Below are 14,112 nucleotides of genomic sequence, written 5' to 3'. Positions count from 1 at the left end.
ATTAGAATCGTGCACAGGGTTCAATGGGTCAGACTAATGTGTACCTGACTGAAAATCATAATGCAGCAGGAGTTTAAAAGAGGTTTTGGAGTTTTTAAACACTTCAGTGTCACTGACGTATTGAGGAAAAATTCCACCCTAATAATACCAGCTCAGTGCTGCTCCTCTAGTGGACCCTTTCTGTTGATGGATGGGGTGGAGGGGGGCAATATTCTGAACACTTTATAGTAGAGAGAGACTATAAACTGCTATTTGGTAGTGTGTGTGTGAACATGGCTTTGCTAAAGGGTGATGCTACAAGATGTTGCATGCACCAGTGTGACCAAATAAAATTATGAGTCCAACTTGGGCAATACTCACCAAAGCCACTTCCTGTTACCAACACTGACATATGAAGTATATAGAGATTGGTATCTTTATTTCTGAGTCTTTGTACTGTCCTGCTACTACTACTCAGAATAATTTGATAATAATAATAATAGATTACATCAGAAATAAACCTGAAGATTCTTGCAGAAACCATCAGAGAAAAAAAAATATATATATAAAGTGAAAAAGAACCAGTTTGTTGAGTAAAACACCTGAGCCAAGAGATGAGTATACTGTAACAGACTCTCACTGTGACCTTATGAATGTTAAATGGAAAGATATTAAGTGAGGAATAGCTAAAGTCCCACTCACTTTAACAGGAATGTAGATACAGAGTTTGAATGTAGTGCCAATTTCTTGTTTTTCTGCTGCTTGGTCTAAATCAGGTCACTTTAAGCCTTAGCCTTCATTATCCCCTGCAGGTGGCAACAAAAACTTTCACAATAGTGCTGGAATGTAGCTAGATCACAAGAGGGATTAAACATTTCACAGGGGCCCTACAGAGATGTTAAAATGGTTCAAGTGTCAGTCTCAGTCTTACATAATAATATAGTAATACATCTTTTCTCTTCCCCATACATCTGTTTTGAAATGTGGCTATTGTCATTGTAAATGTACATCATCTTTCAATATCTATTAGTAACAATATAAAAAAAAAAAATACACATTTTAACTAGAACAAACTTCTCCCATGCAATAAGCAGCACAATTATCACTGAACAAAAGTGCATGACTTCCAAACCCACACAGAAAAGTATTCTAAAATAGAATGATGATTAACTGAAGATAATTGTGAATGAAACCTAACAACATTTGAACTTGCTTTTAGGACGTGTTATAATATGCAATGTTTGTTGTCCACATGTCTTTTTTTTTTTTAAATGTACGAACGAATGTATTATTGAATAATTACTTTTAATTTCAAATAGAAACATTCTTGGTATTAATATTGGCAAAATAAGTTTTAAAATATAATCCATATTTTAAAAGAAAAAAATCTTTATATATATATATATATATATATATATATATAATTTTTTTTTTTGACAAATTTTGAATTAAGAAATGACATTTGTAGTACTTTAGTAGGTGTGTGTGGCAGTTCGGAGTAGGTGGGTGGAGCACAGAGGACGGCAGGACAGAGATCAGGTTCCAATTTAGCATTTATTGTCACACTTTTCAGTCTAACAGTCACTCAAGCAGACACACACAAACGACGGGTGTCTGTTCAGGGAAGAGCTCCTCTGCTGTCTGCTCTCCCTCCTTATATAGGGCGCGGTCACTGGGAAGACACACAAACACAGGTTAATTGCTCTCAGGTGTAGTGATTCTGCCACTTACCTTCCCTAACTCCGCCCTCCTGTCACAGACCGGCGCTTGACCACCCCCCCGCTGCCACATACCCCCACCGCCCGACTCAGGCCGGGCGGCTGTCCGGCCTGCAGCCGACTCCCCCCCCGACGGGAGAGGAAGTCCGCCACGACCATCTGCGCCCCCGGCCTGTGGATCACCTTGAAATTAAAGGGTTGGAGTGCCAGATACCAACGGGTGATCCGCGCGTTGGCATCCTTCATGCGGTGGAGCCACTGGAGGGGCGCGTGGTCTGAACAGAGGGTGAAAGGGCGCCCCAGCAGGTAGTAACGGAGGGCGAGGACCGCCCACTTGATCGCGAGACACTCTTTTTCAATTGTGCTGTAGCGCCCCTCACGCACTGACAGCTTCCCGCTAATGTACAGGACGGGGCGGTCCTCCCCCTCCACCTCCTGGGACAAAACCGCCCCCAGCCCTCTGTCCGACGCGTCGGTCTGCAACACAAAAGGGAGAGAAAAGCCAGGGGAGTGTAATAGTGGCCCCCCACACAGTGCAGCCTTTACCTCAGAGAAAGCCCGCTGGCATTGCTCCGTCCACTGGACCGGATCTGGTGCCCCCTTTTTAGTGAGATCAGTCAGCGGGCTGGTGACGTCTGAATAATTAGGTATAAACCTACGATAATAGCCAGCCAGCCCCAGGAACTGTCTCACCCCCTTTTTGGTCTTGGGCCTTGGGCAGGCCGCAATTGCTGCGGTCTTGTTAATTTGGGGACGCACCTGCCCGTTGCCCAAGTGGAAGTCCAGATACCGTACTTCCACCCGCCCAATCGCACACTTCTTTGGGTTGGCTGTGAGACCCGCTCGCCTCAGCGACCTAAGGACGGCCCTTAGGTGTTCCAGGTGCCTCGGCCAGTCATTACTATATATGATGATGTCATCAAGATAGGCGGCCGCATAGGTGGCGTGGGGGTGGAGGACCCGGTTCATCAGCCGCTGAAACGTAGCGGGCGCCCCAAACAGCCCAAACGGAAGTGTGACGAATTGGTGTAACCCAAATGGTGTGGAAAAGGCCGTTTTTTTCTCGGGATAGTGGAGTCAAGGGGATCTGCCAATATCCCTTCGTCAAATCCGGTGTCGAATAAAAGCGAGCCATGCCTAGTCGATCGAGCAACTCATCAATACGAGGCATTGGGTACGCGTCGAATTTAGACACCGCGTTGACTTTTCTATAGTCCACACAGAACCGGACCGACCCGTCGGCCTTGGGTACTAGGGGTGTGCAAAAATATCGATACGGCGATATATCGCGATACTTTGTCTTCCGATTCAATATTGATACTCAAAATTTGAATATCGATATTTTTTCAAATAATAAAATCATGTTTCAGACGGGTTGTAAATCCAGTATGACTTCCGCACCTCCGCTCTGCGAGGTGTCGCTGTGCTGCTACCTCACTGCAAGGCACTCTTCGTCTTCTCTTTTTTCCCCCGGCGGTTGCAGTGAGGAAAAAAGAAAAAAAAAAAAAAACAGGCAAGCATGGCTGTTAACATAAACCTAGAGATGCCGCCGAACTTTAAGGCAGATGTTTGGAGGCACTTTGGATTCCAAAGGAAAGGAGAAAAAAAAACAGTGAGCCGGACAAAGAGAATGCACTTTGCAAAACCTGTTTCGCTCCAATTAAATTAAGATGCTCCAATTAAGATGCCCACTGCACTTTTCAATGTGTTTCAGACAGTGTGTTGTTCCTGCAAAATAAGCACAAGTTAAATGTTCTCAGGTATATGTTCTCAAGTTTACAAAGAACAAATTGTGTTCGCACTGAAATGTATGTGCAGTCTGCAGTGCAAGTTTTAAGTTTTCATAAAACAATTTGATTCTGCTTGTTAAGCAGCACTGATGTGTCCATGCTTACAGAAAAGTTGATAATACTAGCACAGAAATGGGAATTTTCTGTATGTTGTAGTGAAGCAACTCTTGGTTTTGCCAGCAGTGGAATAGAGACAAATATATGTCTGGCAAGAGTGTGTAGTTATGTATGTGAAATGTAATTTTACAGTGGTCAATAAATTCTGATTTTCTTCAGTGACACAGATATTGTGATGTGGTTGAAATTTCTTGCAATATATCGATTATCGCAGAATCGCTGTACCGTGATAATATCGTTATCGTGGGCAAAATATCGCCATAGTATCGTATCGTGAGGTATCTGGTGATACCCAGCCCTATTGGGTACCAAGACCACCGGGCTGCTCCAGTCACTGTGGGACTCCTCGACGATGCCCATTTCGAGCATGGTCTGAAGTTCTTCCTGAACCACCTTTTTTTTGTGTTCAGGTAGCCTGTAAGGGCGGCTACGCACTACCACGCCCGGGGGCGTCTCTATGTGGTGCTCTATGAGGTTAGTGCGACCGGGCAGGGGCGAGAACACATCCGAAAACTCGGTCTGCAACTGGGCGACCTCCGTGAGTTGGGTCGGGGAGAGGTGGTCTCCACAGGGGACCGGAGAGGTACGTGATGCCAATGTCCCTTTTTGAACCTCCGGCCCCAGCTCCGCCTTCTCCGGAACCACCGACACCAACGCCACGGGGACCTCCTCGTTCCAGAGTTTAAGCAGATTGAGGTGGTAAATCTGTAGCGCCCCACTCCTGTCCGTTCGCCTCACCTCATAGTCGACGTCCCCGACTCGCCGTGTGACCTCAAAGGGTCCTTGCCACTTGGCGATCAATTTGGAGCTCGACGTGGGCAACAGTACGAGTACCTTATCTCCCGGTGTGAACTCTCTAAGGCGCGTACCCTTGTTGTACAGGTGGGCTTGCCGTTCCTGGGCCTGCCGCAAATTCTCCTGAGTTAGGTGGGTGAGCGTGTGGAGTTTTGCGCGCAGGTCCATAACGTACTGAATTTCATTCTTGCTTTGTGAAGGTCCCTCCTCCCAATTTTCCCGCAGCACATCCAGGATGCCACGCGGCTTACGCCCATATAATAATTCAAACGGGGAGAACCCTGTGGAGGCTTGGGGGACCTCTCGCACTGAGAACAACAAGGGCTTGAGCCACTTATCCCAATTACATGTGTCCTCACTTACGAATTTTTAAATATTTTTGTGGGTGCGGTTGAACCGTTCCACTAAACCGTCCGTTTGTGGGTGATACACGCTGGTGTGGATCGGCTTAATCCCCAATAACCCATACAGTTTGCGCAGTGTTCGTGACATAAACATAGTGCCTTGATCAGTCAGAATCTCTTTCGTGATTCCAACTCGGGAGATGACGCGGAAGAGCGCCTCTGCAATACTGCGTGCTGAGATATTGCGCAGAGGCACTGCTTCCGGGTATCGCGTTGCACAGTCCACCAGAACTAATATAAAGCGGTACCCTCGTGCTGACCGATCTAATGGCCCGACGAGATCCATCCCAATTCTCTCAAATGGGGTCTCGATTAATGGAAGAGGGTTCAAAGGCGCTTTTGGAATGGCCGCTGGATTTACTAACTGGCATTTGCGGCATGCCGTACACCACCTACGGACATCGCCGCGAATCCCCGGCCAATAGAATCGGGCCATTATTCGGGCTAGTGTTTTATCCTGCCCCAAGTGTCCAGCCATGGGATTAAAGTGAGCTGCCTGGAATACCAATTCCCGGCGGCTCTTCGGAATTAAAAGCTGCGTCATTCGTTCTTTAGTTTGAGTGTCCTGCGTCACTTGGTATAATCTATCCTTCATAATCGCGTTGTAGGGGAAGGACAGGGTGGTGTTCGGCTGGAGCGTTCGACCATCGATTACTCTCACTTGGTCAAACGCATGCCGCAGAGCAGTTGTGAGACAAGACTCTAATGGGAAATCCACGAGGGATTCCCCAATAGAGAGAGGAGGAGCCGGTGGCTCCTCACTCTGACGCGGAAATGACGTAGACGGCTCTGTGACAGCTGCTCCCGCCAAAGCAACACCGAGACCTCCCCCTGTCAAATGGCAGGACCCACTCTTTGCTAGGCGTGTCATTAAACCCCGAAATCCCGGCCAATCAGTCCCCAAAATTAAAGAGTGGGTAAGGCGAGGATTAACCGCCACCTTCACTATAAATTTTTCCCCTCTGAAAATAATGTGGACCGACATCAAAGGGTAGCGGTGAACATCCCCGTACACACACAACACCTTCACCCCTTGTGCTCCCCCCAATGCCTCGTTTTGAACCAGGCTTTGGCGAATTGAGGTCTGATTACAACCAGAATCCACCAACGCCTGATATGTAGCCCCTTGGATACTCACCGGTATGCGATACGCTCCGGCCCGATCGAGGGCGGCCTCTGGCGCGTCGGGGATCCGAACCACCGTGCCCACTTCCATTGCCGTGCACTGCTGTTGAAGGTGGCCCGGCTCCCCGCAGCGCCAGCAAACCGGCCCGGGCTTTCCCTCTGCACCGGTGATCTGGGGCTCGCTCACCTGAGGTGGGGGAGAGACAGACACAGAAGGGAGAAACGGGAGGGCACCGCGGGTGCGGGGGGCTGGCTGGGGTGGTGCCGGCCCCCGCCTCCGCGGTGGGGGAATGGGGCCAGGACGGGACACAGGAGGAGAGAGAGAGAGAGAGAGAGAGAGAGAGAGAAGAGGAGAGAAGATGCCATCTGCTGTCCTGCCGCCGGGACAGCCGCCAAATGGTCCTCCGCCAGCTCGACTGCCTGATCCAGCGACGCCGGGCGGTGGCACCAGACCCACTCCGCAGTTCCTGCTGGCAAGCGAGCGACGAACTGTTCCAGCACCACCTGGTTGATGATTCCTTCGGCGTCGCGGTTGTTGGCCCTCAGCCACCGCCAGCATGCGTCCTGGAGCTGCTGGCCAAACGCGAACGGCCGGCTGACTTCCTCCAAGCGCAGCGCGCAGAAGCGCTGGCGCTGCTGTTCTGGAGTGCGCCCCACGCGCTGGAGGACGGCCCGGCGGAGGTCCGCGGAGGCCAGCCGGCGGTCGGCGGGGAGCTGTAGCGCAGCCAGCTGTGCTTCTCCCGTGAGCAGGGGGAGGAGGCGCGTCGCGCACTGCTCCATCGGCCACCCCGAGGCTTCGGCGACTTGCTCAAAGAGCGTGATGAATGCCTCGGGGTCGTCCTGCGGGCCCATCTTGGTTATGGTGAGGGGAGACGGGCCCGCGGTAGGAGCGCTGGACCCTGCCAACGCGAGGAGGTGCTGGAACGCCTGTCGATCTTCTTGCTGGGCCAACACCAGGGCCTCGAACCGCTGTTCCTGCTCCTTTCGGAGGGTGAGTAGCGCCTGGTGCTGGCTTTGCTGGGCTGTGGCGAGGGCATGGACCAGTTCAGCGAACGGGGAGGACTCCATGGGGCTGTGAGGCTGCTCTGCTCCAGGTCCTGGGTTTCGGCACCACTGTAGCAGTTCAGAGTAGGTGGGTGGAGCACAGAGGACGGCAGGACAGAGATCAGGTTCCAATTTAGCATTTATTGTCACATCTGTGAAGAAACTCAGTCGTCCAGGTACATAGTAATCTGTGGTTGGTTGAAGAGAGCAACTGGACTTGCTTGACGATTCTTGAAAACGTTTCGCCTCTCCTCCGAAAGGCATCCTCAGTTCTGTCTGACTACTAGGGAGTATCCAGTATTTAGGGAGTATCCAGATTACTATGTACCTGGACGACTGAGTTTCTTCACAGATATGTTTCTATGCACTTTGAGATGAGATCCCTTCGACTGGTGCGGGAATATGAGAGGACTTCCAGAAAACTGGCAGACATCTTAGCCAGAGTGGATTGTTCATTTTTGTCAACCTGGAACAACCATCATTGAACAGAGGTGGGTGTCTATGACATCTTATCAGCCGCCCACAATGCAACCATCAGCATTCTGATTCGGATTCTATGATGATCCATGAGAGAATAAATACTGGATACTCCCTAGTAGTCAGACAGAACTGAGGATGCCTTTCGGAGGAGAGGCGAAACGTTTTCAAGAATCGTCAAGCAAGTCCAGTTGCTCTCTTCAACCAACCACAGATTTATTGTCACACTTTTCAGTCTAACAGTCACTCAAACAGACACACACACACACGACGGGTGTCTGTTCAGGGAAGAGCTCCTCTGCTGTCTGCTCTCCCTCCTTATATAGGGCGCTGTCACTGGGAAGACACACAAACACAGGTTAATTGCTCTCAGGTGTAGTGATTCTGCCACTCACCTTCCCTGACTCCGCCCTCCTGTCACAGACCGGCGCTTGACCACGCCCCCGCTGCCACAGTGTGTAAAATGGGTAATATTTACAAATATAAAATAAATATTTTTCCATTATACATATACAACATTTTAAAACTAGTAATATTCACTTTGATAACAATATTGACATGCACTGTATACTGTATTGGCGGCACGGTGGTGTAGTGGTTAGTACGGTCACCTCACAACAAGAAGGTTCTACAACCCCGATTCCAAAAAAGTTGGGACAAAGTACAAATTGTAAATAAAAACAGAATGCAATAATTTACAAATCTCAAAAACTGATATTGTATTCAAAATAGAACATAGACAACATATCAAATGTCGAAAGTGAGACATTTTGAAATTTTATGCCAAATATTGGCTCAGTTGAAATTTCATGACAGCAACACCTCAAAAAAGTTGGGACAGGGCAATAAGAGGCTGGAAAAGTTAAAGGTACAAAAAAGGAACAGCTGGAGGACCAAATTGCAACTCATTAGGTCAATTGGCAATAGGTCATTAACATGACTGGGTATAAAAAGAGCATCTTGGAGTGGCAGCAGCTCTCAGAAGTAAAGATGGGAAGAGGATCACCAATCCCCCTAATTCTGCGCTGACAAATAGTGGAACAATATCAGAAAGGAGTTCGGCAGTGTAAAATTGCAATGAGTTTGAACACATCATCATCTACAGTGCATAATATCATCAAAAGATTCAGAGAATCTGGAAGAATCTCTGTGCGTAAGGGTCAAGGCCGGAAAACCATACTGGATACCCACGATCTTCGGGCCCTTAGATGGCACTGCATCACATACAGGCATGCTTCTGTATTGGAAATCACAAAATGGGCTCAGGAATATTTCCAGAGAACATTATCTGTGAACACAATTCACCATGCCATCCGCTGTTGCAAGCTAAAACTCTATAGTTCAAAGAAGAAGCCATATCTAAACATGATCCAGAAGTGCAGACGTCTTCTCTGGGCCAAGGCTCATTTAAAATGGACTGTGGCAAAGTGGAAAACTGTTCTGTGGTCAGACGAATCAAAATTTGAAGCTCTTTATGGAAATCAGGGATGCCGTGTCATTCGGACTAAAGAGGAGAAGGACGACCCAAGTTGTTATCAGCGCTCAGTTCAGAAGCCTGCATCTCTGATGGTATGGGGTTGCATTAGTGTGTGTGGCATGGGCAGCTTACACATCTGGAAAGACACCATCGATGCTGAAAGGTATATCCAGGTTCTAGAGCAACATATGCTCCCATCCAGACGACATCTCTTTCAGGGAAGACCTTGCATTTTCCAACATCTCAATGCCAAACCACATACATCAATTACAGCATCATGGCTGTGTAGATTACATACTGCATCAATTACAGCACCAACCTGCAGTTCAAATCTTTCACCCATAGAAAACAGTTGGCGCATCATAAAATGGAAGATACAACAAAAAAGACCTAAGACAGTTGAGCAACTAGAATCCTATATTAGACAAGAATGGGTTAATATTCCTATCCCTAAACTTGGCGGCACGGTGGTGTAGTGGTTACCGCTGTCGCCTCACAGCAAGAAGGTCTGGGTTCGAGCCCCGTGGCCAACGAGGGCCTTTCTGTGTGGAGTTTGCATGTTCTCCCCATGTCCGCGTGGGTTTCCTCCGGGTGCTCTGGTTTCCCCCACAGTCCAAAGACATGCAGGTTAGGTTAACTGGTGACTCTAATGCCGCTTTTCCACTACAAACGCGGCTGAGTCGGGCTGAGCCGTGCCGTGCTGAGTCGAGCTGAGTGGGGCTGTTGGAGTTGCATTTCGACTACAACTGCGCTGAACCGTGCTGGCTGGAAGTGGGTGGACACTTTGGGTGGAGTTAGCGAAAGTGGGTGGACGTCACGTGATGTCGTTAAGCAGCGCAAACAGTGACATCAGTGAGCTTTTAAGCGGTAGTCTCACGACCCGAGTAGTAAACAATAAACATGGACATGGAGTCGTTAGTGTTGCTGGTCTTGGTTCTGTGGCTTGTTGTCACCGACAACGCCAACAGATACTGGCAAGAGCGTATAGATGAGGCGAGGCGCATAAGGCTTCAGAAATTCTCGTAATTCGTAATTATTCTTCTTCCGGGTTTACGGTGTTTACAGATCCCAGCATGCTCGCGGGGCGTGTGTGGGCATGTGAGGACACTCCTCCTCACCAATCAGTGCACAGGGGAGTGTCTGCTCACTTGGCTCACTTTGGCTCGCTTCAGCCCCACTCCAAAACGGTGCGAGTTTTAGGGGCTAAGCAGGGCTGAAGCGAGCTGAGTCATGCTGTTTTTTGGTAGTCGAAACGCGAGCCGTGTCGGGCTGAAGTGAGCTGAAAAAGGGTAGTGGAAAAGGGCCATAAATTGACCGTAGGTGTGAATGTGAATGGTTGTCTGTGTCTATGTGTCAGCCCTGTGATGACCTGGCGACTTGTCCAGGGTGTACCCCGCCTTTCGCCCATAGTCACCTGGGATAGGCTCCAGCTTGCCTGCGACCCCGTAGGACAGGATAAAGCGGCTAGAGATAATGAGATGAGATCCCTAAACTTGAGCAACTTGTCTCCTCAGTCCCCAGCAGGGCCAGAGTGGGCCCTGTTTTCAGTCCGGGAGTTTAATTCACATTCAGGCCACTTTGAAATGGAGGAGGAATTTGAGTACATTAAAAAAGATAAAACAAATAACTGTTCTTTCACAATGCTTTTTATTTGGTTTAAATTCAGGTAGTGACAATGTATGTTGTTCGTCGTTCTCTGCATTACTTTAGGGTTAATAAAACTTCCATTATGCGGTAGTTTAATGACCACAAACGTAATGCAGAGACCGACGAACGATTTCATCTAGTATGAGACGGGGCTCCACTTAAAATTGGATGGTGTGTGGCCGCGTGTCTAATCCGCATATACATTTATCTGTGTCACCAACATGTCCCAAAGTTCCTTAGTGAAAATATTTGAAAACACATCCAAAGGACATGCATCTTCAGAAATCGGCATCTTCGGCCCGGGTGTGGGAATGAACTTTTACGTCGGGGGCGAAATCCAGCTGACTGCCACTCCAAATAGCAAAGCAGCGAGTATGGCTGATTGTTTCGCGTTATTTAAGACGAATTACACAACACATTTTTAGTCACATAGTCTTAAAATAACGAAAGCACCCATCTCGCGTGCATTTGAACCAATGCTTGTGCATTACATGCCGCATACGCCTCGAAAATAATGGCAAATCAACAATGCTGGGTACTCAGCAACCGGCAGATAAAGCGTGAGGGCGCATTAGGCAACTCAAAAATGGTTAAATGAAATGTAGGCTAAAGCAAGTGTTCGATTCTGCTTAGAATATTGGCATACGCATACACCTCTTCTAAGTTATATATTTAACAACAATTATTTAACATCAAATATGACTTCTAGGCCTATGTGTTCATAACCACAATGTGCGCACGCCTGTGGAAATGCACGGTGTGACAGCGAGATGAAATAGGCTGGATGAGGAAATAACGCACAACAGCACATTTGGGACCTGTTCATCTAAAATTGTTAATAACTGGGATGTAAAGCAATGTCCAGTTCTTCTTAGAATTAAGACATACACCACATCTATACCGTGTAAATTGCGAGATTTCACATGACATCAAAAAGGTGAATTGACATCGCAAACTATCGACACATTATAGGCCTAGCATAGACTGATAAAATCGACAAACAGGGTTATCATACTCCATATCTTTCGTAACCTACCAGCTGGTCTTGAGAACATATCTGTCAATTTGGCACATTTTGCTGCCACCTCCTTCCTTTTTTTAAGCTTCGCCCTTTCGGTTCCACCTGGCCTCTTTCTGCCCTCCATCACTGACGCGCGCTGTTTCGTGCCAATGTTGTTTAAGTTCCCCGCAATACAGAGGAGGAGTCTTGGACCAAACCAACTGCAATTGAGGTATTTCACTCACGTGACCAAGTCATGTGACGCTGCCATTTTGGACGGCACGGCTCGAATCAGTTTGAATGCGAGGAAGGCGACAAACGAAAAACATAAAAGAAAAAGGAGCGAGATGCAGAAAACACCTTCACTATCCAGCGACGTAGGGCATTTGCAGGGCGAGCAGAGGGAGAGGTATTTGCAAAAATTGAGGTTAGCAGGCTTAGAGAACGACGTTTACCTTCTTCCACCAGGATTGTTCACTGACGTACGGAAGTACACGAAGCCCTCGTCTTTACCTGACTTCGGCCCACATGATCTGTATACCTGTGTCGTTAAAAAACCATCGCCATACACAGGTATTGATCTGAAAGCGTATACGAGTTTGGATGCCTACAAATATTTTGTGTCAGGCTGGGTAACATGCCTACATCAGTGGGTCGTCCCTGGAGCCGGTGGTCGCCATCTGATTACAGCTAAGGTTTGTTCACATTTTCATTTACTTTCGGTCCTCAGGATAAACAAAATGTTATTAAATGTCATTGAAATAACTTCTTAGTCTGTTGAGACATGGCCCGTTATAAATTTGCTGTTACCAGGCAATGACCAAGAACTGTATTATTAGGGTCGGTGTAGTTGTAGCAGTGTATTAGCAACTAGCTGTTAGCACTAGCTAATGTCAACAACAGTAGCTGGTATGTTACTGTAGCAATATTTACGTTCAGTCATTTGGATGACTGTTAAAACCTTTCAGTCTCAAGTTTTTCCTTTACTGGATTTACTAGTTTACTGAGCTAGCGCGCTCGGCGGCCAAGCCGGGAGCCATCGCGCGCTCGGCGGCCAAGCCGGGAGCCATCGCGCGCTCGGCGGCCAAGCCGGGAGCCATCGCGCGCTCGGCGGCCAAGCCGGGAGCCATCGCGCGCTCGGCGGCCAAGCCGGGAGCCATCGCGCGCTAGCTCAGTAAACTAGTAAATCCAGTAAAGTAAAAACTTGAGACTGAAAGGTTTTAACAGTCATCCAAATGACTGAACGTAAATATTGCTACAGTAACATACTAGCTACTGTTGTTGACATTAGCTATCTTGCCGTCCAAAATGGTGGACACCGGGGCGTCACGTGACCCTGTGACGTCAGGTGAAATACCTCAATAGAGGGGAGGGGAGAATTTCCTTATTTGGTAGCGCCTATTTAATCTGCTGCGATGCTGTCGGCGTCTGGGCTGCCATGTGAAAATGCAGAGTGCAGTTGAATTGATGATTAATGCAAGAATAAGATCAGTGACCAAAATTAGTGAAAATTATTTTCCCCATGCTCCAAGCAGGCCACCATTGATGGTTTGGGCCAGGGATGGTCCCGGCTAAATATAGGGCCACCCCGGCATTGGTCCCCAGACGTTTACAGACTGTTGTAAAGAGAAAAGGGGACGTCTCACAGTGGTAAACATGGCCTTGTCCCAACTTTTTTGAGATGTGTTGCTGTCATGAAATTTAAAATCACCTAATTTTTCTCTTTGAATGATACATTTTCTCAGTTTAAACATTTGATATGTCATCTATGTTCTATTCTGAATAAAATATGGAATTTTGAAACTTCCACATCATTGCATTCCGTTTTTATTTACAATTTGTACTTTGTCCCAACTTTTTTGTAATCGGGGTTGTAGGTTCGAACCCAGTTGCCGACGGGGTCCTTTCTTTGTGGAGTTTGCATGTTCTCCCCATGTCTGCAGGGGTTTCCTCCAGGTGCTCCGGTTTCCCCCAAAGACACACACAGAGATTGTTTGTCTCTATGTGTCAGTCCTGCGATGATCTGGTGACCTGTCCAGCGTGTACCCCGTCTCTTACCCATAGTCAGCTGGGATAGGCTCCAGCTTGCCCTCGAACCTGCACAGGATAAGCGGTTACAAATAATGGATGTTCGAGAAAATCTGCAATAGCTATAATAAGCCACTAGGTGGCGACTGTTATGGTATTTTAACGCGTGCATTGTTTTAGGTGTCCATCATAGTGCCGATTTATAAATCGATTAATTGAATTGATACATTATTTTTTTAAAACATTTCATATCATTTATAAGATTCATATAGAAAATATAATCTATCTGCTTTTGCTGAATGTGTAAAACGGTATTCTAAACATAAGTATATAATGAGTTAAGTATCAGGGATTATAATGGCTTTCCAGGTAGCTTTGTATCCTTGGTGGTCCTACACGACACAACGCTTATTGGTTGAATCCTAAACCCTTACGTGGTTCCTTCGTAAGTGAACTTCATAAAGTAAGAAAGGTTGGCTCCTGCGTCCTATTTAGTACACTATATTTTGTA

The sequence above is a fragment of the Neoarius graeffei genome, chromosome 15, assembly GCF_027579695.1.
Source record: "Neoarius graeffei isolate fNeoGra1 chromosome 15, fNeoGra1.pri, whole genome shotgun sequence".
In the NCBI taxonomy this organism is placed as follows: Eukaryota; Metazoa; Chordata; class Actinopteri; order Siluriformes; family Ariidae; genus Neoarius; species Neoarius graeffei.
The sequence above is the reverse complement of the archived record's forward strand: the minus strand, read 5'-3'. Positions refer to the sequence as shown.